This window comes from Sciurus vulgaris (assembly GCF_902686455.1).
Source record: "Sciurus vulgaris genome assembly, chromosome: 3".
Lineage (NCBI taxonomy): Eukaryota > Metazoa > Chordata > Mammalia > Rodentia > Sciuridae > Sciurus > Sciurus vulgaris.
In genome coordinates, this window is record NC_136463.1 from 71,471,415 (window position 1) to 71,493,935 (window position 22,521).

Sequence of the window (22,521 nt, forward strand, 5' to 3'; positions counted from 1 at the left end):
GGAAAAGCCGATTAATCATTTATTAAATTTTAGTTAGTATCCTTTAAAAAAATTTTTTTTTTGGTTCTAGGAATTGGAGATTGAACCTGAGGCCTTGCACATGCTAGGGAATTGCTCTGTCACTGAGCTAAAGCCCTCAGTCACAGTTAGGAATAAGAAGTTCAGGTATTGTATCACACACTAGGTTGAGGAGATTATGATAATGCACGGACAGCACTGATCAAGTCACTTCTGTTTCCAGGGCTGGCCACCATCAGGAACTCTGGAAATGTTTCTTGAACTAGGGTGAGCAGTTTGGAGCAGCTGGGACCTAAGCGGAGGAGGAATGCAGGTGTGCATCTGGACCAAGCCCAGACTCAGCCCTCAGCAGCGGGCATGCCTTAGTTTTCCCCTCAGAAGCAAACTCTAAGATGAAGTTTCCAGGGCAAGGAATTTACTTGGGAGGTGCAGGGGAGGAGAGGGGAGAGCAGGAAGGGCAGTCAGCAATGTAGCAGGTGGATGCAAACTCTGGGCTGGGGCAGAGCACATGCCCCAGGGCTGAGGGTCTGGAGAATGTACACACCAACCCTGCAGGGGTGTAAAGGCCCCAGGACTTCCTGCTCACAGCTGCGAGGAGGGCAGGGTGCCTACCATGTGGAGTTGCATAGACCTTGCGAATCTGATTGGGCTGATATAGCAGCTGCCACTCATGGGAAGAGTGTCAGCCTGTCCTGACTCAGGACAGGAAGGTGTGAGGTATGGGGCAGGAGCACCCTAACAAATTTCTGTGATTCCTATTTTACCTCAGGCTTCAGACATACTTCTGGTCTGAAGAGTGAGAGGCATGATGCATGCAGCTGCTCAATGGGAGACTTGGGATGTATTATTATTATTATTATTATTTTCAGTACTGGGGATCAAACCCAGGGGTGCTCTACTACTGAGCTATATTCCCAACCCTTTTCATTTTTCATTTTGAGATAGGGTCTCACTAAGTTGCTCAGGCTGGCCTTAAACTTGCCATCCTATTGTCTTAGTCACCTGAGTGACTAGGAAGGGTTTTGTCTTTATAAAAGAGCTCAGTTTTGGACTTTGATGGACCTGGGTTCAAATCCCACTTCAACACTTGATAGCTGTCAAGTCTTAAGCAAATTCCTTAGCCTCTCTGGGCTGTGTTTTGCTTGGTTGTGCAATGGGACAGAGTGCACTTCCCAGTAAGGTGATTGTAGTATTTCCTGAGATACGGTTAGACAGAAGCAGACAGGATGCACCTGCACTTCATAGGTGCTCAAGGACCACAGTTTGCTTTCCACCCCCCAGTTCAGTGCTGCCTACTTTCACTCAGGTTTTATCAGACAAAATCTGATTTAAACATCATGCAATGTATTGAAATATCACAATAAAAAATTCATAGTTTGTAAAAACAAAGTTGTATGAAAAAATAATTGGTGAAATGTCACTTAAATAATAAGAAGACCTAAGAATGTAAAAAAGAAACATGAATTTATCCATTTTTGATGCTTGAGTTAAATTCTATTGAAGTGATTGTTCCATATTTATTTGACGTAAAATAAATGATTTAGACAGTATGACTTGTTACTATTTCTAAAAATGTACTTATGACTTCCCCTAAGTTGTAACTAAGTGTAACTAAACATACTGTTCTTCCTAAGTGCAAACTAAATACAAAATTAAAAGACTCTTCTGAATGAAGGGCAACGGTCATTTAAATTTCACACCCTATGTATTTCCTGTTCATCTTTGTAGATCAGCTTAATAGCACAAACTAATAATAATATAGCAAGAGCTGAATATTTTAAGTCACAGACATGTTTTTTAAAACTCTTTTTCTTCAAAGAAATGTGTTATTTCACAAGAAGGCAAATGATGATCCATCTGGAAAACATCTGAAGGACAGATTGAAGTTTCCACTTCCTATATGACCAAGTTAACCAGATGCCCCTCTTGGCCAGATTTAGTTTATGCCTGATGTTCCAGAGTCATTAGTAGGGTCACCATTCACTGTCAAAAGTGTCCCCTTTTGAGATATGTTACATGATCACCCTACATTTGACCAATGTGATATTAATAGATAAGCAATGACTTTTGAAGAAGCACGACCATTTATCTGTTGGAAAGACTTTCTGAGAAGCATTGGTTTTTAAATGACTTAAGTACTTTCAGATATTGATTTTTGACAATATGAGTTGTTTGTGTAGTGTTCAATAACATCAGAGAAACTAATTGAAAACATATGAACCACAAAGACATGAATTCTGATGCAGTAATGTACTGCATAACAATATCTCAGTCAATAACAGGCTGCATATAAGATGGTATGTACCACGTAGCTCAGGTGTGTAATAGGTTAGACCAGTGTTTACTGGGTTGACTAAATACATTTGTTATGGTTGAAATATGTGATGTCCTGCCAAAGTTCAGGTGTGAGACAATGATAATGTAAGAATGTTCAGAAGTGAAATGATCAGATTATGAGAGCTATAACTTAATCAGTGGCTTAAGCCACTTGAATGGATTAACTGGATGGTAACTGTAGGCAGGTAGGGTGTGGCTAGAGGAACTAGGTCACTAGAGGAATGCCTTTGGGGTTTACATTTTCTCCCTGGCACCTCGATTCCCCCACCAGCTCTGCTTCCTGGCTGTCATGTCCTGAGCTACTCTCCTTATCACAACTTTCTGCAATGATGTCCTTAGTTCCAGAGCTATGGAATTGGCTAAACCTCTGCAACTGAACCAAAATAAACTTTTCTTTCTCTAAGTTGTTCTTGTCAAGTCTTTTGGTCACAGCAAAGCTAAGTGGGCTAAAACAACACTTTATCATGTTCTCACAATGATGAAGTCACTTAATGACATCTCTCAGAAGGCATTTTTGTCCTTAAGGGCTCATGATGATAGAGAAAAACTCAGGTCTCTTCCTTCAGTCTTGGAAAACAGCAGCTCTACCTAGTGGTCCTCTGGATTTATGAAGGCCTCGTTCATCCTACTTGTATACCATCAGGCAAAGACACAGCTCATAGCCCCATCCCGGCAGCTGTGCCTTTATTTTATCCCTAGCAGCTTCTCTGGCAACTCTTGGCACTGCCCTCATTGGTGGGTGCTCATGCCACCCACCTATGTCTTGCCTGCAGCCACCTTCTGCCTGGAATCTTCAGTATTATCTTGCCCTCTGTGTCCCCTGCTCAGTTTCATGAGGGTGTCTGTTTCTGTGTCTCCAACAGAAATCATGAGGATCTATTATCAGGTGGGATGTATGGGAAGGTGGGCCCTCACTTGGGGTAAAAACAAATATGAAGAGCAAGGATCTATGCCTGGAATTCCAACCCTACCACCTACTAGCTCTGCAACCTCAGACAGACTTCATAACGCATTGTGCTCAGTTCCCCCACCTGTCAAATGTTTAGTGACTGTTGTTATTTCCCAGCAGTGTCAAAAGAATAGACAGGGGTGGGGGAAGGAAAGATAGTGGACCGAGACAGACATTATCACCCTATGTATATGTATGATTACACGAATGGTGTGAATCTATATCATGTACAACCATAGAAATGAAAAAATGTACCCCATTTGTGTACAACGAAATGTACCCTGTAAAAAAGCAGCCTGTGAAAAAAAGAACAGATGGGTCAGGGCCATAGAGGAGGACTCCCCTACATGCTGCCTCAAAGCCCATTCATTTGACCCCCATAGTTCTTTGACAGGGCTCTACGGTTATTCACATAAAGATGCTTAAGCACTTGAAGACAGGGAGATGTGCTGGGGACTTCTTAGGAGGTCCTTAAGAGGGATCTAAAAACTCAAGTTACACAGAGATGTCCTGGGGGCAGAGGATGGAAGGTCCTCCAAGGCCCCAGGCTGGGTGCCTCCTTATTTAAGTAAGGCTATATCTGAACCCAAATCAGCACCCTTGCCTCCCATCTCCCACTTCTCCTCCCACCACCAGCCTAGGGAAGATGAACTGTCAGCAGGCAGCTGGCTATCTGGAATCCTATCTCCAGGAGGCATAGCTGAGTAAGAGGGGGCTGTGCACAGAGGAAAGACCAATTGAGGATAATAAATAAATGAATGAATGAATGAATGAATAAATCCATCTTCACACCAGGAAGAGAAGCTTCAGAGAAACTAAACTGGTCCATATCTTGATCTTGGACTTTCAACCTCTAGAACTGGGAGGAAAAAAATTTCTGTTTTTTAAGTCATTCAGTATCCAGTAGTATTTTTTTTATGTCAGCCCTAGCCAACTAAGAGAGTCAGTTTTGGTAATCTGTTTTTCCCAGAACTTTTCCATTTCATCTGGTTTATCTAATTTGTTGATATACAATTATTCATATTGTCATTTTCCCTTTAATCTTTATATGGTTGGCAGTAATACTCCCACCTTCATTTCTGATTTTAGTTTTTACACATCTTCTTTTTATTTGTCAGTCTAGCTAAATGTTTGCTAAACTTTTTTAACCATTTCAAAGAACCAAGTTTTGGTTTTATAATTCTCTGCGTTGCTTTTCTATATTTTATTTCATAAACCTCTGATCTAATCTTCATTATTTCCTTTCTTCCAATAGCTTTGTGTTTAGTTTATTCTTCTTTTTTCCTAGTTTCTTAAGGTATACAGTTAGGTTGTTATTAATATGAGATCTTTCTTCCTTTTTAATGTAGGCATTTATAGCTGTACCTTTCCTTTCATTTACTACTTTTTTTTTTGTTAAAGGAGGTATATTCTTTATTTGTGAAAAAAGGCAAAAAAAAATCAGCAATGAAGTGATAGAATGACATTTTTTTTAACCTAACACTTTTTTAATTTTAATTAAAAATCATAAATTTACATAGGGCAATGTTGTTTGATTCATTCTGTTATTTTTTCCCTTTCCCCCTCCCCTCCCACCCCTCTTTTCCCTCTATACAGTCCTTCCTTCCTCCATTCTTACCACCCTCCTTATCCCTAACCCTAAATCTAACCCTAACCCTAACACTAACCCCTCCTACCCCGCCCCCATATGTCCTCATCCGCTTATCAGCGAGATCATTCGTCCTTTAGTTTTTTGAGATTGGCTTATCTCACTTAGCATGATATCGTCCAATTTCATCCATCTGCCTGCAAATGCCATAATTTTGTCATTCCTCATGGCGGAGTAATATTCCATTGTATAAATATACCACAGTTTCTTTATCCATTCATCAACTGAAGGGCATCTGGGTTGGTTCCACAATCTGGCAATAGTGAATTGAGCAGCTATGAACATTGATGTGGCTGTATCTCTGTAGTATGCTGATTTTAAGTCCTTTGGGTATAGGCCAAAGAGTGGGATAGCTGGGTCAAATGGTGGTTCCATTCCAAGCCTTCTGAGGAATCTCCATACTGCTTTCGGATTTGCATTTCTCTTATTACTAGAGATGTTGAACATTTTTTCATATATCTGTTGATTGCTTGTACATCTTCTTCTGTGAAGTGTCTGTTCATTTCCTTAGCCCATTTGTTGATTGGATTATTTGTATTCTTGGTGTAGAGTTTTTTGAGTTCTTTATAGATTCTGGAAATTAGCGCTCTATCTGAAGTATGAATGGCAAAGATATTCTCCCACTCTGTAGGCTCTCTCTTCACATTACTGATAGTTTCCTTTGCTGAGAGAAAGCTTTTTAGTTTGAAATTATCCCAGTTGTTGATTCTTGCTTTTATTTCTTGGGCTATGGGAGTCCTGTTAAGGAAGTCTGATCCTAAGCCAACAAGTTGAAGGTTTGGACCTACTTTTTCTTCTATAAGATGCAGGGTCTCTGGTCTGATTCCGAGGTCCTTGATCCATTGTGAGTTGAGTTTTGTGCAGGGTGAGAGATAGGGGTTTGATTTCATTCTGTTGCATATGGTTTTCCAGTTTTCCCAGCCCCATTTGTTGAACAGGCTATCTTTTCTCCATTGCATATTTTTGGCCCCTTTGTCTAGTATGAGAAAATTATACTTATTTGGGTTTGTGTCCATGTCCTCTATTCTGTACCATTGATCTACCTGTCTATTTTGGTACCAATACCATGCCGTTTTTGTTACTATTGCTTTGTAATAGAGTTGAAGATCTGGTATTGCGATACCCCCTGCTTCGCTCTTTCTACTGAGGATTGCTTTAGCTATTCTGAGTTTCTTATTCTTCCAGATGAATTTCATAATTGCTTGCTCTATTTCTGTAAGGTACATCATTGGGATTTTAATTGGCTGTTTGATTTTTATTTCTCTATGTTAGTTGCCTCTGGTTACTATTTCTATGGAATCTTTTCCATTCTTTCACTTTTTAGAGTCTCACAGACAACATGGTTAGACCATATTTTTTAAAAGCTGTTTTGCCAATATTTATGTTTCTATTTAAGAGTTAAACCACTTTTTACATTTCTTTTATTGATTAAAAAAAAACTACTTCTGCAAAATTTTTCTGTTTTTTCTATGTCTTACCCTTTCCTTCCTCATTTCCTCCATTACTGCCTTTCTTTGTTATTATTATTATTATTTTGGTAGTGAAGCTTCTTAATTTCCATCTTTTTAAATTTTGTGTATTTTAAAAACATATTTTATTAATAGTTAACCTGAACATTATAAGTGTATAAATGTATAACCATCTAGTTATAAATTGATACCCACTCAACCTCATTAATATACACAAACTCTGTTCCTATACAGGTTCATCCCAGTTTTAAGTCATTGTCATCAAACTTATGTCTTCATACATTTTTAGTCTATTTACATAAGTTTTAATTTTTTATGCATGTATCTTTTACATCACATAGGAAATTTAAAAAAGGTGTTACAAATAAAAAATGTAGCATTGACTTTTATATTTACCTATGTACTTATGTTTATCAATCTTAATTTTTCTGTGTGTGAATTCAAGTTACTGGTTAGTGTCTTTCCATTTTAACCTGAAGAATTATCTTTAGAATTTGTTGTAGGGAAGATTTAACTTGAAACACCTCCCCCAACTTTTGATTATCTGAGAATGTCTTCTTTGTTTTTGAAAATTAGTTACACTGTAGTAGAATGAATGTGACATTATTTTCCTATGGGCGTATATGATTACACAAATGTAATTCTAAATTATGTACAACCAGAAGAATAAGAAGTTATACTCCAATATGTATAATATGTCAAAATACATTCTACTATTAAGTATAATGAATAAGAACAAATAAAAAATATATATAAATTTGTTACAGACAGCTTTTCTTCTTTAGCAGTTTAAATTTGCCAACCACTGCCTTCTTATTTCCATGGGTTCTAGATTAATCAGTAACTAATATCATTGAGTATGCACTGGATGTTGTTTCTCTTTAGCTGATGCAATTCTCTTTGTCCTTCAATCATTTTATTATAATGTATTTCATTGTGGATCTCTGAATTTAACCTACTTGGAGTTTTTAAGCTTCTTGGATATTTAGATTCATGTCTTTCATCAAATTTGGGAAGATTTCACCCATTATTTCTTTGACCATTCTTTATTCCCAGTTCTTCTCATGGGCCTTCCAAAATGCATATGTTGTCCTGCTTAATGGTATGTCATATTTCTTTTTGACTCTATTCACTTTTCTTTATTCTTTTTTCCTTGTCTTCTTATCAGATATTTTCAGTTGTTGTATGATCAGTTTTACCGAGTTGTTCTACTTGTTCAAATCTGCCATTTAAGCCCTCTGGTGAAATTTTCATTTTAGATTTTTTTTTTTAAACTTTTCAGCTCCAGATTTTAAAATTTGGTATAGAGTATCTTATTTTAAATGTTTTCTCATGCATTGTTTTCCTGCTTTTATTGTTCCCTTTCCATGATTTTCTGTAACTTTTTGAACATTTTGGGATAGTTTATTCAAACCTTTGTCTAGTAAGTCAAATGCTTGAGTTTCCTCAGGCTGGTTTATATTAACTTTTAAAATATTAGTGGGAGGAGGAGGAAGAAAGAGTCAGCTCCATGCTAGTCTTTCAGTAATTTCTTGTTTCTTTGCATATCTTAAGGTTATGTTTTTGTTAAAAATTGGGCATTTTGAATTATAAAATGGTAACTCTGGAAATCAGATTCTATTTACTATCCAGAGTTTGCTATTTTTTCCTCTTGATGGCTGGATCCATCCATTTGTGATTTCTCCAAATAAATTTTTCAAAGATTATATTACTTGCCATATATGGTGACTTAAGTCTTTGTTTCACTGTCTCCGTGGTCAATAGTAACCTTCCAGAGATTTGCTAAAATTCCTACAGTGAAACAAAGGAAGACAAAGAAAGAAGGAATGAAAACAAGTAGGGAAGAGGATACTAGTCTTTTGGCTTTTGCAGCGTGACACTGAGCTGGGGCACTCCTCCCATGCTAAGCCAAGTTGCTTACAACAATTCCTTACCTTTCCCTTCCGACTTACATGTAGCTCACAGACCTACCAGAAGTGTAAGCCCGAGGTTCTCTTAGTATTTTTTTTTCTGAGAATGTGTCCGGTCCTGGGAGTTGCATTACCTTCTATTTTCCCCATCATACATAGTAGCCTTCCTAAGTTCTATTCTACCAATAATCTTTGTGTTTAGCCTCCTTCTTTCTGGCTTTCGAGTTTTGTCTTCCACTTACCTTGTCCATAGTTCGTACCCTAGGTGTCTTTAAACCTTTTGGTAGATATCACTGCTAGAAAGCTGATTTAACTTGAGGAGAAGGGAGAAAAAGTCAGCTCCATGCCAGTCTTTCTGTGAACCATCAGATGAATGAATATACGCAACCACACCAGGTTAAGAACAAGATCTATATCAGGCTCTGGGCACCAACAATTCACATACGGAATAGGATCTGTTGTCTCCATGGTCGTGGCTGCTTGTGGATGCAAAATCGACACTATGCTCTCTTATCTTAAGTCAGTTTCCCTTCTCTTCATTAAAAAATCCCTTAATTGCTACACATTTTGAATTCGATTCTAGAATTTTACAAAAGTTGTTTCTGTTAGTCTTTGAGAGCTTATGATTATTTCGGTGGAGGGGTTGACTTTTTTTTATTGTAAACAAATGGGATACATGTTGTTTCTCTGTTTGTACGAGGGGTTGACTTTATAAGTGCCCTATTCCACCATTTTCCTCATTGTCCCTTGATGGAAACATGCTTCTTTTATTTTTTCAGACATTAATTTAATATTATTGGTAGATTTTATGTGACATAATTCATATGCAACAGTCTTTTGAGGATGTGTTATTGGTGAAAGGAATATACAAAATGTTCACTGTTATATTTTGTGCAAATGGCACCATGGATAGTGGTGAGTGAATGACTGTTACTAAAGCCTCTGATGCCAGTTTTCGCTCACATGTGGTTTAAACATCCCTTATAGCATTAATTTATCAAGCACTTTGGAAGAATCAACGAATTTTTCAAAATGAGAAAGTAATGATATGATTCATCAAAAATTTGCTTTTCAACACTTTGGCTCACTCTCATTAGTTTTCTATCTACTTGCACTTGACAACAAGTTGTCAAGGGCTCATTAGTACAGCTTCTGGGCTAAGTCACATTGAAGATGGAATTGCACTGTTTGAAGGTGTGCAGAAGCTCAGAGCCCCTGTACTTACTTCTTGCCCTCCTCACATTCTCTTCTGCAGAACCATGTTTCCTGACCCAGGAAAGAGCCCACCTTTTGTGCACATATTTACAATATGTCATAGAACTGGACTGCAACATTAAACTTTACCAGAAGATGTCGCTCTAACACGTTGTGCACAGGTAATCTCCATTAGTTTGGAACATTTCCATAGCCTTTCCTTGTCTTTTACAACTTTGGCATTTTTGAAGAATAAATCTCTCCCTTGCCCCTACTTTTGAAATCGAATGTTCTTATTTTGGATTTGTTGATGATTCTTCACGGCTAAATTTAGGTCACTCATCTTGGGCTGGCATGCTAGAGAAGGAAGGCTGTGTCCTTCTCAGGGCACCTCATCTCTTATTATGGCATATGGTTTCCATCTGCTCTTCAGGGGTGATGTTAATTTTTATTGCCTGGTCAAAGGCTGTCCAATTTCTCCATGGGATGCCAGGCGCGTTCCAGGAACCGTCCTAGGCATTCACCTTACATTTTTCACAGTTAATCCTCACAGCAATTTTGCAAGTTAGACTTCAGTCTTCTAACTCTAGATAGAATAACTTAAGCCCAGTAAGACTGAATGTCAGGAAGTCACATACTTGTGAGACTGGTATTTGGATCTGGTTTGTCTAACTCCAAAGTCTAGGCACTTTCAAATTTTCCAATATATTTCTCAGGTTGAGATATTCTAATTAAATTTCTACAAACTGGTGCTATCTGCTTTATTTATGAAAGGGTGCCAAAATTGGTGCACTTACTGTGAAACTAATGTGTACTGTTTAAGTTACCTATGCCCTTGAACTTTTCCATACTGAAATGTTGGGAAGAGGTTGAGAAACATTCCCATGGTTCATTGCTATACCAGGATATAAGAACGTAAGAAACTACAGTAACTATAGAGTTATAATTTTTATTAACTAAATCAGAAATATATATTTTTCAATTTTTCAGAAGCATTTTGCTCCTAAATTCTAAGTCTCACTGCAATTACTAGCTAATAAAAAATATGTTTTAATATGCTGGCAGAAAATTGATACTATTTCCAATCTGTGCCATGAAACAAATAAACTGTGGGAGAAATTGAGTTCTCATTTCAGAAATGGAAATGGATTTTTAAAAGTTCGGATCATTACCAAGGGTAATTTTCTTTTAATAAGTTTAACAATGACTTGTTCAGTGCAAAACTTTATCAGAGAAATTTGTTCCTTTTGGAACAAGATAAAGAAAGCTGTAACACACCCTAAGAGCTGTCTATTCCAAAAGCCATTGTGTGTTAAGGCCCAGCAGTCTGCCCCTGTCTGGGCCAGTGTGAGGATATGGGGTGTTGTGCGAACCAGAACATGGTGCTTGTTTCTGAGCAGGGTGGAAAGGCCAGTGGGCAGGTTCAACCGGGAGAGCTGCTGACCCTCCTGGTTCATGCATTTGAATCCTGACCTCTCTTTCTAACAACTCCTGTGCCTTGGAAATGGAGTGAGCTCAACACTATCCATGCTCTCTGATGCCTGGATCTCTCTATTTCTTTGCATATGGATGGGACAATTGTCTTTCTTGGTTGCCTTAACTGGCATGGACATATGACTTGTTGGGCCAATATCAGGAATGAAAGTATGGAACATAACTACAAATTCTAAAGCCATTGAAAAGATCATAGAGAATGTTGTGAACAACTTTATGCCAACAAAATTGATAATTTAGATGAAATAAATTTCTAAGAGACCAACACAGTTTCCCAAAGTGACATGAAGAAATGGAAATTTTATATTTTCCTTTATTTGTTAAAAATTGGATTTTTACTTGAAGTGTTTCTTACAAAGACAACTTTGATTCAAAAGGTCATCCTGGTGAATTATATATAATATTTTAAATAATAGCACAGGTATTATGCAAAGTCTTTCAAAAATTAGAAAAAAATGAGAATACTCTAAATTATTATAATGAGATCAGAATAAACAGAAAAAACTGGAGAAGAATATTAAAAGAAAGGAAAATCTCAAGTTAATTTCACTCATAAGCACAATTGCAAAAGGTCTAAATACAATATTTTCAAGAAAAGGAAAAGGTATCATGTAACATTTTGTTTTTTTAAGTGCAGGATTGTAAGACTGGTATAAAATTGTGAAATAAATCAATCCAATTTACCACACTATCAGAATAAAGGAGAATAATCAAATGACTTTCTAAATAGATGCAGAAAAAAATCATTTGGTAAAGTTTCAATACTCATTGTTCTGGTCAGCTTTTTCATCACTGTGAGCAAAAGACCTGAGAAGAACAATTTTAGAGGAGGAAGTTTGGTGCTCACAATTTCAGAGGTCTCAGTCCACAGATGGCCAACTCCATTCTGTGTGCCAAAGGTGAGAGCACATCATGGTGGGAAGATGTGGAGAAGGAAAGCAGCCCAGAATATGACAATTGAGAATAAGAGAGAGAGAGACAGAGAGGTGGGGGAGGGAGAGAGAGAGACTTCAGAACAGGGACAAAACATGTACCCTAGAGGCACACCCCCATGATCCACCTCTTCCAGCCATACTCTGCCTGCCTTCAGTTACTACTCAGTGAATCCCCATCGGGAGATTAATGCTCTGATTAAGACTCATAACCCAGTCCTTTCACCTCTAAACTTTCTTACATTGTCTCACCTACGAGCTTTTAGGGGAACATCTCATATCTAAACCATGACACTTGTTCTTGATAAAAGTCCTTAGAAAACTTTATCAAACCAGAAATAAATAGGAAGTCCCTTAATATCTTTTGAAATTACTACAACAAAATCATCCTTAGTAGTGAAATATCGAAACTTTCCTCCTGAGGTTGGCAAGAAAAAAGGAATGCTTGATGTTAGCACTTCTGCTTGAGGTTGTTCTGAACATTCTAGCCAGTTCAATTAGGCAAGACAAAAAAACAAAAGAAATTAGGATGGAAGGAGAATAAATAAGACTACTACTATTGGCAGGTGATATGATTGAATATGTAGTATATTAAAAATAAACCATGGTTATTTTGTAAATAAAGATAAAAAGTTAATTTTATTTTTATGAATCAGCAATATACAATTAAAAATAGGAATTAAAAAATGATGACATTCACAATACCAACAACAGTCATAACCTAGGAGTAAATAAAAATCACAAAATCTTTTACAGAAAATTTCAAAAAATTCTTGAAAGAAGTTAAAAATATAAAGATTTTGAGACATTACACCATTTCATCAATTGGGATATTCAATACTCTAAAGATATCAAATCTATATAAATTGAGATTTAATGTTATCACAATTAGTATTCCAAGTGGTTTTTCTTCCTTTCTTCCTCCCTCCCTCCCTCCCTTTCTTTTTGAAATAGACAAGCAACTTGTAAAATTTGCATGGAGATGCATATGGTCCAGGAGAGTCAAGACAATCTTGACAAACAGAAAAAATAAACAACAGTTTTAGTCAGCTTCTATGTCATCGTGACCAAATGACCTGACAAGAGCAACATAGTGAAGGAAAAACTTTCTGGACTCATTATTTCAGCGATCTCAGTCCATAGATGATTGAACCCATAGCTCTGTGCCCAGGGTGAGGCAGCACACCAAGGCAAACAAATACTGTGGAAGAAAGCAGCTCAGGACAGGTGACAGGAGGCAGAGAGAGAGAGAGAGAGAACTCACAAGAGAGCGCCGTGTCCACCAGGGACAAAACATAGCCCCAAAGGCACACCCAGTGACCTATCTCCTCTATCTACCTACAGTTAACACCCATGTAATCCTCATCAGTGGTCTAATTCATGGATTGGGTTAAGACTCTCATAATTCAATCACTTCATCTCTGAAAATAATTGCATTGTTTAACACATGAGATATCTAACCCATAACAACAACAAAATCCAAATACACACAAATTGATAAACTTACTTTCCCAGATTCAGATTTATTAAAATAATGTGGTGGCATTTTAGAAGATAATGAATGAAGTGGAACTGAATAGTCTGGAAAGAGATCCACACATTATGTCACTTGATTCATATGTAGGTGACACTACAGTTCAGTGGGAAAAGGTGGACTTTTCAATGAATTGTGTTGAGTATTCATATGGAATATTCATATGAATATTCATATACACTGCATGCGGGTTGGTGAACAGAAGAGGATATCAGGAGAGAATCAGGTATCAAGGTAATGTTTTATTCTGCTTTAAGATACTTTCATTTTGTAGGATATCATTCAATAGGGCACTTGTATGATTTGTGCACTCCGTTGGAAGTGTATCTTATACCTTAATATTTTTCATAAAAATGGCGACACATACTTACACATAAAGTTGCAAACACACAATATACCAATTATCTTTTTTAAGGTATGCCATATGATGTATTGATACAGCTACATTGTGAAATGGTTTCCATGGTGAAGCTAATTAACATATTCATCACTTCAAACAGTTACTTTTTTGTGGTGAGAACATTTAAAGTCAACAATTTTAGCAAATTTCAAGTGTACAGTGCAGTATTATTAACCACAGTTTTTATGCTGCACATTAGATCTATGAACTTATTCATCTTACATAACTGAATCTTTGACTTGACTAATGTTTCCTCATGACCCCCAACCAAGATTACCTCTTTTGCATAGTCAAATATTGCATCCAAGTAGTGTGATTTAGTAGTAAAACATATTTGCACATATTTTTGGTTGTTTATTTTGCATTTATGATTGTCTGTGAGGCTAAACATCTTATCAAATATTTACTGGACATTTGGGTTTTCCTTCTAGAAATTCCTAACCATATCCTTCATTGTTACTGAGCTCTGTATTTTTCTTATTGATTTGGAGGAATTCCTTTCATGTTATAGAAAGTAATTCTTCGTGAGGTGTGCTGTATATCTCTTTGTGGCTGATGTTATTGTTTTACGGTTTTATCTTGTGCAGAGATTTTAATACTGATATAGTGAAAATAAATAATTTCTTCATTAATTGGTGTACATTTTAGATTTTGCTTGAGATATACTTTATTACTCTAAGGTTGTAGATATACTCCGTTTATATTTAAGTAAAATGTTAGGAATTTGCTATTCACATCCACTCAACATTTAATCTTTGTTTCTTTTATCTTTTGAGATTTAGAGTTAAACAGTTGTCACAGCATCATTTATTGAAAGCATCATTTCTTCCTCATTTATTTAAAATGTTTTCTCTGTCATCTGCCAAGTTTCAAAAGATGTTTCTGGGCTTTTTAATCTGTCCTCTCACCTTTTTTATTTGTTTATCTTATGATTAATACTTTCATTATTATAGTCTTATAACAAGTTACATGACTTAGAAGGTTCATGTTCCCCAGCTTTGTTCTTTTTTGAGGAATATTTTGTCTATTTTTGGCATTTTTCTTCTTCCATTTAAATTTTAGGATCACTTTGAAAGGATTTTGATTGAAATCGTACTAAATTTGGGGCACAAGACATCTTTACAATGTTGAAGCTTGCATTCATGATCTTGGTAAATAGCTCAATTTTCTCAATTGTTCTACTAGCCATCAAATAAATTTTAAAATTTTCTCCATTGAGAGTTCATACTTTATTAGATTTATCCCTAATTCTGTATTTTATTTTACTTTTTTGATAAAAGTGATCCTTTTTATTTTATAATTTCTAATTGACTTGCTGGTACACAGGAATGTATCTGATGAAAGAAATTAAAATAGATATTTAATTTGGAAAAAATCTATATCTTAACAATATTGAGTTTTCTGAGTCACAAACATGGTATATATATCTCTCAGTTTATTTAGATCTACTTTAATTTCTCTCATCAAATGAGAAACATATTGATTTTCAAAGACTTTGTATCAGAAATCTTGCTAAATGCTCTCATTAATTCTACTAGTTTGCTGATTTTTCATATATATAACAATATCATCTTTATGTAAGGATAGATTTATTTTTAACAGTTTATGTATATTTGATTTCTCTTTGCCATCTTAAACACTGGTTAGCTCTCCCCTTGACATGTTGCTGTCTAGCTGGATGAGAAAGCCCTGATCTCATCATTGTGTATGAAGCTCACTGTAGTGATTGCATAGATATTGTTCAGTAGGTTGATAAATTTTCCTTCTATTTCTAACTGTTGAGGTTTATTTTGAAACCATCAGCAAACGTTTGTTTATTTGACTAACATTTTTTCTCATCTAAAATTGGGGTTGAATATTTTCTTACCACTGAGTTTTGGGAATTCTTTACATATTCTCTATTTATTGTAGATAAAAATCTTACGCCAGATACATAATTTGCAAACATTGTCCTTCAGTATATGGTTTGTTTTTTTCATTCTCTTAAAATTATAATTCAAAGAGCAGGCTCCCACCCACCCCCAACTACTGGCATGAACACAGGGGCACTTTACCACTGAGTACACCATTAGTTCTTTTTATATTTTAATTTTGAGATGGGGTCTAAGTTGATCAGGCTTGTCTCAAACTTGCTATCTTCTTGCCTCAGCCTCCCAGCTGGGATTATAGGTGTGTGCCACTGCACATGGCTTAGACTCTTAATTTTGATGAAGTCCAAATTGTTAATTTTTGATTTTATGAGCTATCCTTTTGGTTATTTCTGAGAATATTTGTCTAACTCAGAGGTTGGTAAATGCTTTCTGTAAGGGCCAGATAGCAAATATTTTAGGCTTTTGTGGACCTCATAAGAACTTGGCATGTTCTTCTTCTTTTATTCATTTTATTAAACACTTTAAAAATGTTTTATTTGTTCTGAGATGAAATCTCAGTGTAGTTTTAATTTGCATTTCTATAATTGCTAGGGATGTTGAACATTTTTTCATATATTTGTTAACCATTCATATTTCTTCTTTTGTGAAGTGTGTTCAGTTCCTTTGCCCATTTATTGATTGAATTATTTGTTTTTTTTGGTGCTCAGTTATTTGAGATTAGTGCTCTGAGAGATTAGTGCTCTATCTGGAGATCAGTGCTCTATCTGAGGTGCAGGTGGAAAAGATTTTCTCCCATTCTGCAGGCTCTCTCTTTACATTCTTGATGCTTCCTTTGTTGTGAAGAAGCTTTTTAGTTTGATACCTTCCCATTTATTGATTCTTGATTTTACTTCTTGTGCTTTAGGAGTCTTGTTGAGGAATTCGGTTCCTAAGCTGATATGATAGAGAGCTGGGTTATTAAACACTTTTTAAAAATAGTCCTTAAAAATAAAGATTTGTGGGCTGGGGAGATAGCTCAGTCGGTAGAGTCCTCACCTTGCAAGCACAAGGCCTTGGGTTCAATTCCCAGCACCGCAAAAAAAAAAAAAAAAAAAAAAAAAAAAAAAAAAAAAAAAGGTTTGTTCTTATTTCCTGGTTGCTGCAGTCTGGAGCTGGTCCATAGGAAAGTAGTTTGCTGAGCCCTCTTTTTACTCAAGGTCATAAAGATGTTCTACTACATGTTCTCTTAGAAGTTTTATAGGTTTAAGTTTTACTTTTAGATATATAACCCATTTTGAGTCACTTCTTTCTGTATGTGGTATGTGCTATTTATAGAAGTTCATTTTTTTTGTGTCTGGATATCCAGTTTTTTTTTCCAGTACCATTTTCTGCAAAGACTGTTCTTTCTCTACTAAATTACCTTTGTGCCTTTGTAAAAATTCGGTTATTCATATGTATGTCTATTTATTTCTGGGCTTTCCATTCTGTTTCATTTATCTGTTTGTCTATTTTTTGACAATATAATATTGTCTTGATTATTGTAGCTTTATAATGTATAATCTTGAAAGGAGACAGTGCTAGTCATCCAACTTTGCTTTTATTTTCATTGATTAAAACAACTATTTGAGTTTCTGTGATTTCCTATATGTATTTTAGAAGTACTTGTCAATTTCTAAAAGGTGCTGGCTGGGATTTTGATTTGGATTGTTGAAGCCAGAAACCAATTTTTATGGAATTGACATCAGAACAGTATTATATTTTCTAACCCACAGACGTGGTAACAACATTCAATTTATTTAGATCTAATTTAATTTCTCGTATAAAATTTTGTGCTTTTCAGTGTATAGTTCCTATACATCCTTTGTCAGGTTTATCCCTAAGTATTCATGATGTTTAATGACATTATAAATGATATGTTTTTAAAATGTAAATATATAATTGTTTATTGCTAATAGATATAGATGAATTTGATTTTTTTGTATATTGATTCAGTATGGGGAGAGACCATAAATTACTTTTATCTTTTAAAATAAATAGACTTGTTTTATGGTCTAAAGTATGGTCTATCTTAGTAAATGTTCTGTGTGCACTGTGTGTTCAGCTCTTGTTGGGTGGAGTGTTCTATAAATATCTTTTAGGTCAGGCTGGTTGATAGTGTGATTCAGATCTCATATATTCTTACTGATTTTCTGTCTCTGCACACCCTAGATTATTGAGAGTGGGCATTAAGCTCTCCTGACTGCAATGGTGGAATTGTCTGTAACTCCTTGGAGGAGTTCTATCAGCTTTAGCATCATATAGTTTGAAATTCTGTTATTAGGTACATTGGCATTCAGGATTACATCCTGTTGGTAAATTGACTCCTTTATCGTTATGTAATGAGGTTCTTTATTCCTAGAATTAGTCATATTCTGAAATTCACTTTGCTTGATAGTAACAGAGCCACCCAGCTTTTTTTTTGGGCGGGGGGATCCTTAGTGTTACCTTTTTATAGCCACAGTAACTTTCTTCTCTCCTGTTTCCTAACCCTTGGCAGCCACTGTTTTGTTCATCTCTACAATTTGTCATTCCAAGTATTTTATTTATTTTTTTTGGTACCAGGACACTTAACCACTGAGCCACATCTGCAGCCCTTTATATTTTTTTCATTTTGAGACAAGGTCTCACTAAGTTGCTTAGGGCCTTGCTAAGTTGCTGAGGCTGACTTTGAACTTGCAATTGAACTGACTTTGAACTTGCAATTGAACTGACTTTGAACTGACTTTGAACTTGAAAATTCAATCCTCCTCCCTCAGCCTCCCAAGCAGTTGGGATTACAGGCATGCACCACTACGCCTGGCTCAAGTATTTTAGATAAACTAATTGTGTCAGGGTTCTTCAGAAAGACAAAACCAAAGGAGAAATGTATTGGTAAATCTGTATTTATATAGATATGTAGAAGGAGATTTATTAGGGGAATTGGCCAATTCTTCTAATAAATTATAGAGGCTGGGAAGTTCCAGGACAGGTTGCCTGTAAACCAGAGACTCTGAGATGCTGGTAGATGCTCTGTCCAGTCCAAGGGCCTCAGAAAAAGGGGAGTCTAGGGACAGAGATTCCAGGAGACTAGTGTAAGTCCTGGAGCTCAAAGGTCAAAGACCATGGAGTTCTGATGTACAGAGATGATAGAAGAAGGGTGTATGCCAGTTCCAGGGAAGGGAAGGAGTGGAGAGGGAGAAAGAGAGAGGAGGAGGAGAGGAGGAGGAGAAGGAGATGGAGAAAAGAAGGAGAAGGAGATGGAGAAAAGAAGGAGAAGGAGGAGAGAGGAGGGAAGTGTGGGAGGGGAAAAAGGGAAAGGAAAAGAAGGAAAGAGAAGTGAAGAGAAGAGGAAATAGAGGAAATCAGCTTTTTCTTCTATCAGAACTCCTAATGATTGGATGGTGCCCACCTACACTGAGGGCGGATTTTCCCCACCTAATGCATTATGCACACACCACTCGCCTCCAGTCTCACAACTCACTCAGAAACCAGGCCTTACCAGTTCTCTAGATATTCCTTGATTCAGTCTAGGTGACACCTGAACTTAACTGTCACTCGAACCATGTAGTGTGTGACCTTTAGAAGCATTTTTTTTTCTTTATTTTAGTGCCTTTTTAATTTGTTCTTTTTAGATATACGTGACAGTAGAGTATGACCCATTATACATACATGGAGTACATCTTAGTCTAATTAGGATCCCATTCTCGTGGTTGTACATGATGTGGGATTTCACTGTTTGTGTATTCATATATGAACATAGGAAGGTCATGTCCGATTCATTCTACTGTCCTTCCTGTTCCCATCCCCCTCCCTTCCCTTCATTCTCCTTTGTCTAATTCAATGAACTTCTACCCCCTCCCCACATTGTGTGTTAGCATCCACATATCAGAGAGAACATTTGGTCTTTGGTTTTACAGGACTGGATTATTTCATTTAGCATAGCTGTGACTAAGAGATCTGACCAGAACAATTTTAGGGGAGGAAAAGTTTGAGGGATTACAGCTTCAGAGGTCTTAGTTCATAGAAGGCCAGCTCCATTCTTTGGGAATCAAGGTGAGGCAGGATATCATGGTGGAAGAGTGTGGCATAGGGAAGCAGCTCACATGATAGTCAGAAAACAGAGAGAGAAAAACCCCACTGGCCAGATTCAAATATATACCCCGTAGCCACCCCCCCCAATGAACCACTTCCTCCAGCCACACCCCACTTGCCTCCAGTTACCACTCAGTTGATCCCATTGGGGATCAATTCACTGATTAGATTAAGGCTATATAACCCAATCATTACTCTTCCAAACCTTCTTGCATTGTCTCATATGTAAACTCTTGGGGAACACCTCATATCCAAACAGTAACACCAGCAAATACCATTTTTCACTCATCGTAATTCCCTTGAGAACAAGTTGTTGCACATATATGTTTCTTTTGATGACTGAGCAGTAGTCCATGAAATTCAAATCCCACAGTTTGTTTAACATTTCACTTGTTGAAGGACATTTGTGTCATTTCAACTTCTTGGCCATTACAAATAAAGCTGCTATGAACACTTGTGTGTAGGTTACTTTTTGAACATGACTTTTCATTTCTCTGGAAAAATGCTGGACATATGGAAAGTGAATATTTGGTTTTGAAAGAAAGTGCTGAATTATTTCCCAGAGTGACTAAACAGTTATATATTCTTACAAGCAATAGACGAGAATGACCCAATTTCTCCATACATTACTCATTCTTTTTCCCTGGCATTAAGTATTTGGATTTTCATGAACCTTTATACGATTTTCTTCCTATTTCTTGGGGTTGGTTTTCATTAAGCTTCATGGACATATAGTTTTATGGTTTTTGTCATTGTAGTTCTTATCAAAATTTTCAAAATGTCCTGCTATTTTTTTAATAAAAATATTTAAAGATATTTTTTGTCCCTTCCATAAGTCTTTTCCCTATCAGGGAGTCAAGTGCGCATTTGCAAGATTCCTTAAAATCCATCCCATGGATTCTGGTTCCTTTCTTTTTTGTAATATAATTTCTTTTATTATGAAAGATATAGGAAGAAGGGAACTGTAGCAAACAGGATTTTACAAATTCAAAGCAGAATATTTACTTTTTTTTAGATAATCTAAATAAAAAAATAAAATTGAAAAATTGAAATGAATTTTGGCAAGGATGTTGAAAAGATGGTACTGTGACATATAGGAGAGAGTATACCTGAGGAGGTAATCTGGTGTTAGAAAAAAGCAAGCACATGCACATCCTTCAACCTTCTAATTTTTCTATGTAACTCTCTTGGAGAAATGCTAACCCATGTAGATTTATAACTAGAACCACAGAAGGATTTCCTTTTTTTTTTTTTTTTTTTTTTTTTTTTTTAATCCTGATACTGAGGATTGAACCCAGGGCCCTTAATTCCTTAGCCACATTTCCAGCCCTATTTTTAATTTTGAAACAGGGTCTCACTGAGTTGCTTGGGGCTACGCTAAATTATTGAGTCTGGCCTGGAACTTGAGCTCCTTCTGCCTCAGCCTCCCAAGTAACTAGGATTACAGGAGTGTGTCCTGACTCGTGGAAGGGTTTCCAAAAAACATGGTTAATTGAATATTTTAAAAAGTTGAAAAATAATAAAGTACAAAAAGAAAAACTAAAAACTCACACACAAAACAGAATGTGTGTGTGTGTGTGTGTGTGTGTGTGTGTATGGTGCGCATGCATATGAACTAAAAGCAAAGATCTGAAAAGACTCTAGAGAAATTATTTAGAATAAATGGAAAGGACTGGGGTAGTAGATAGGTAGTAGAGAAGGACAAAGGGAATATTACTCTTACTGTATTCTTTGAAAAATTCAGGGGCAAGTATTAGTATATTAATTGGGTAACTTGCAGAAGTATAGGATGAGTAACCCTTCTACCACTTTCTCATAAAAATATTTAAAAAGCCTATATTTTAAAAGCCTATATTTAACCCAAATCAAGATTTTTCTATAAGTGATACCTATTTCCAAAAAGTTTAAAAGATATAACAGAATGTGATGTTATACCAATCCCCCCACAATGAGTATTTTACTTTTAAGAAACATTGTGCAAAAAAGAAAATGTTCTAAAATTAGATAATCTTGATTGCCCAACCCTGAAATATATTAAACCCTACAGAAGTGTATACATTAAAAGGGTAAATTTTATGGTATGTGGTTTAGATTTTTAATAAAGCTGTTAATTTTAAAAAAGAAATATTGTGCATTGTGCAGTATTTCTTCTTTAACCTTTCATGTTAGAGTTAGCTGTGTATATGCTATTTAACACACCAGGAATCCTCATTCAGTTTTGCAGTAGACAGTCATATAGACCAGATACCATATAAACTGTCATACCATAATTGCAAAAATGGCAAAAGAAAAATCTTTATGAAAGCTTAAGAAAAAATCTTTTTAATAAAAAGCAACTGTCCTGATTTTTGGAAAAATTGCCTCTCTTCCTCCTACCCACCCCCTATTTGAATGGTACCTTTTATAGTATTTTTACTACACAAAGATATTTATAGCATTTTTACTTAAGCCAACCTTTTACTTGGTTTCTTTCTTTTCTGATATTCTGATTTTTTTTAAAGTTACCAAAATTAGCTTCCTTAGCTTCAAACTTTTTATACATTTTTAGGTTCTTCTAGAATGATTTTCCTGAAGAAAGGGTAACTCTAAGAACTTAAGGAACCAGAAGGAAATGAATGATAAAACACAACAACTCAAAACTTGTAGCATTTAAAAGGTCTAAATATTTTTTATAGG